Source organism: Trachypithecus francoisi, unplaced genomic scaffold, assembly GCF_009764315.1.
Source record: "Trachypithecus francoisi isolate TF-2019V2 unplaced genomic scaffold, Tfra_2.0 Contig00422, whole genome shotgun sequence".
In the NCBI taxonomy this organism is placed as follows: Eukaryota; Metazoa; Chordata; class Mammalia; order Primates; family Cercopithecidae; genus Trachypithecus; species Trachypithecus francoisi.
This window is the reverse complement of record NW_022680638.1, coordinates 1-3,984: the sequence shown is the minus strand read 5'-3', so window position 1 is coordinate 3,984 and position 3,984 is coordinate 1. Positions and strand designations below refer to the sequence as shown.

At 42.0% G+C, this 3,984-nt stretch overlaps 1 long non-coding RNA gene across 1 annotated transcript; it reads right to left on the bottom strand.

Moving 5' to 3' along the window:
* Nucleotides 1–417: 417 nt before the first annotated feature.
* On the bottom strand, nt 418–3,222 carry LOC117084079. Its single transcript, XR_004437310.1, has 2 exons — nt 2,902–3,222; nt 418–2,089 (listed from the first exon to the last, which is right to left on the bottom strand). It is a non-coding gene; the product is annotated as an uncharacterized LOC117084079 (long non-coding RNA).
* Between the last annotated feature and the right edge of the window lie 762 nt (nt 3,223–3,984).

Here is a 3,984-nt window from a genome sequence, read left to right as displayed (position 1 = left end):
CAAGTTAGTCATCCCTGAAATGGAGAAACCAGAGGACTGGAGGCTGGAGAAAGCCCTTGGTCCAGTGCTGGGTCTTTTGGGAATGCAGAGACAGTCAAGGGTTCTGGGTAAATGGCAAGACTCTCTCTCTCTTACTCACCCCTGTGGAGGCTCTGAAGGTGAATGAAGTCACCAACAATGGGAGAGTCTAGGAGATCTCTGGGTCTTCATCAGGTTTGAGAAGGGGAGGGTGGCTGGGAGAGGGTGGCAGGAGAGGGGGAAAGGCACCGAGTTTCCAGCGCACAGTGATGAACAATCCTGGGAGGGAGTGACAGAGAGTCAGAGTCCTCCAGGGATGCCCGGCCAGAGCCTACCCTTTCCCAGGTTTTGACACCAAAATGTAAGGTTGGCCGAGAGAAAGGACAAGTAGACCCAAAATCAGGCGGGCAAGTTTATTAACCTGCTGGGCTGCTACACAGCAATCAAAGGAGGCAGCCCTGAGCTTACAAAGTGAGGTGTTTCTGTGAGATGAGAGGGGCTTAAGGGAGTTAACTTTGCCGCTAGCTAGTTTATCAGTTAGAAACAGGCACAAAGGCAGTTTATCAGTTTACCACGAACTTGCAACACCTCATCTTGTGACATTTATGGCAGCAGCTAGGTGAAAAACAGGAATTTACAGGAATATATAATTAAAGTTTGTTTGTGTTTCCAATGACCTCCCCCAATGCCGCCCATATGGCTGTTATTAGGGCTTGCATGATGTACCATGACTGCAAACTCTACTGTGGCACCCAGATGAGGGCTTAAGAATGCAGCTGCAGAGTATTCAAGGTAAGGGTCAGCTGCATTTTCCTGGGGCAGCTTGTCCCTAACATCTCTATCTGGACTCATCCTGGAAATTCAGTGGTATTTTTCCTATGTCACCATTATAATTAGAAACTGGGGCTGAAACACTGCTCACATTCCCATTGTTGTGAAGGTGCAATTCTACCCAGGAGGCCTGCAGGCTCTCCTCCTGCAGCTCAGGCTTCACTCTCTGATGTGACACTAGAGTGCTGCTGTGGCAAATGGAGGTCACATAAAATGTGAGCTCTGCTCTGGGCTGTGCCTCAGTGGCAAATGGTAGAGGTCAAGAGAGGACACTAGCAACCAGAAGAAAGCAAGCAGGAGTGCTGTAGCCCAATGCCAGGGAGTATAGAGCCACTGCTCTAAAATGTAAATAGCCAAATAAAGATAGAACCCTATTTAACCATTTTGGTAGTAGAGTGAAAGCCTACCTTCAGCAGGCACCTGGCTTCAAGCTGCTAAACTACCTCCTGTTATGAAGATATGAAAAGTTTATTTGTCATTGAATATAAACAATTAGCATACACAGATGGCCTCTTCAATCTCCAAGTGAATTTAGGATGAACTATGTATGATATGGTGCTGGAAATTCTTCTACTTGTGGACTAATTTTGGTGACCATCCTTCTATCTTTGCAGTCTCTTAAGCAGATTGATGATGATGCATGTCACGTTCAAGTTCAATTGTGTAATAAAATGTTTTCTTTCTATTTTATTATTGTGGAGTTTCTCTGAGGCTGGAGAAAATTTTTCTTTCAATTATTTTTTCCAAGCCCGGTCTAGAACTAGCAGATATGATATAAATACACAAGGTGAAAACCAGAATTTACTCTAGAGGGGACTTTCCCTCTCAGGCTTCCAGTCAACTCACACTTGTGCTACAAAATGCAGGCTGTCCCCTAAACATGCAGGTAGAATTGTGTCTCTGCCTATATGGTATCTATAGTCCTCCTCTACAGTCACTTCTAGAGAGATTTCTACAAACTCCACAGGGCATCAATCATTTTCTTTCTTTCAATGACTCTTGTATCTTCATACCTGAAACTGATTCAGACACCATGGGGCCCACAAACCCAATCAGAGTAACATGTGTGCATTGAGTAGACATGTAGACATGAGAATCTCCACTTTCCCCTTCCTCTTCTTACTAAAATGCTCACAAATGTGCAGGTAACACCTGCTGCTACTACAGTCATTCAGGTTCTAAATCTGCAGCTCCAAATTTTGAATTCAGGTCTTGAGATTTGGGAAATAAAAAATTTTATCTGGAAAATTCAGGTCCTTCGGTTATCAAACTCAGAGAGACATTAAAATGCAAATGTACTTACATCTATCTTCCCCACTTGAACTATGTATTCATCTCTTGAAAGAGTACACTATAGCCACAAGTAGCTATAAATTAAACTAATAATGCCACATTGGACACTATATCCCATACCCTAAACCATAACCATATATATACAATATGTATCTCATCAATAATCAATGTTTTTTCTGTAAACAAATAAAAATTTCTGACAATCAACTTGTAACTGCTGCTAATCAAAGTGTAGATTCCAGGCAACTTGAATCTTTGCTCCCAGGTTATAATTCTTAAGCTTGACCCAAATAAAGTGTCTATTTATATTCATATTGTGTCAGCTTTTTCTTTTTTTCATGTAGACATGTCATTTAGAATGTGCTAGAGGAGCCTCTATGAGGGGATCTCTTCTTTGATTGCACTCCACTTGCTGTAACACCAAAGGATGCAGAGCCAGGTGGATCCTACCTGGAATCTGCTGATAAGGTCTGGCCTCTGCCTGAGATTTACAAAAAAGGGCTGGACTTTTGATTGAGAATGTACAGAAAACAAACAAAAGATATTTTCTGCATTGCCAAATGTAAACATAGACACAGCCCCCATTTGGGAGTGTGGCTCTCTGAGACTTTTCACATCTTGTTCATTGACTTGCTACAGCTATGTGAGAGGCTCCAAGAGGAAATAGAATCTGATGACAGAATCTGTAAATGTAAATAAGCATCTTAGGAGAGATCAAGGCCACAAAATATCCAGAACCATGACCACAACTACATTTACCTGTAAAATGTGGTACTGGAGTATTTTTGTTCTTTCTTGCAAGTGCTAGAAAATCAGAACGGGTGATCCAGGTTCAGGAGCTCCACTAGGGCACTTCCATTTTCTATGTAGAATCAGCCTAAGTCTCCAGTCTGGCTTATTATTGGGCCATCAGCCCCAGGTCACTGAAAATTCTCTCACAATCACCTAGGTGTCTTTGAGGCATTTGAGGATGTCCAGATGGAGTCTCACTCTGTGTCCCAGGCTGGAGTTCAGTGGTGTGATCTCAGCTCACTGCAACCTCTGCTGTTCGGGTTCAAGTGATGTTCCTGTCTTAGCCTCCCGAGTAGCTGGGATTACTGGCACATGCCAATGCACCCGGCAAACTTTTGTATTTTTAGTAGAGATGAGGTTTCACTATCTCAGTTAGGCTAGTCTTGAACTCCTGACCTCGTGATCCACCTGTCTCGGCCTCACAAAATGCTGGGATTATGGGCGTGAGCCACAGCATCTGGACGTATAATTTCTATTTCTTTCACATGTTAAGTGTACAGTATTTATTTTCCAATAAAATTACCCTAGAAAACCTTAAGGGATTTGTTTAAATTGCATATTAGTATACAGTATAAAGTTGACAGGGCAGTGGCTAGAAAAGATTTAAATTACAGAAACTGTGGGATTTAAGTTTATTTTAGGACGCTTAGAAGAAACAAAACTGGTAGTAACCCAGTGACATATAGAACAGAATTCTACATAGGGTCCTCACACTGCCCCAGACCTGTTTACATATATCCTTTTTGAAGCCTTATTTAGGTCTGACCATTCCCTGGAGTCTTACCTCACAGAACTGATTGGAAGATATGAGAGTTTTGGCCGCTGAATCCTGCTGCCTTTCTAGAGCTGGTGCTCACAATTTCCTGAAACCCAAAAGGAGATGAATGGGAAAAATAAAGTATGTATTATAGAGTCTTAGCTTTTAAATTTTCTATTAAAACAGTGCTTGCACAGACATTCTATTTAGCAACTTGTTTTCTATTCCTACAGATTCAGTACTTGCTCCCCAACTAACAAAAAGGTAAATATAAACAGAATAAAGTTTTCTCT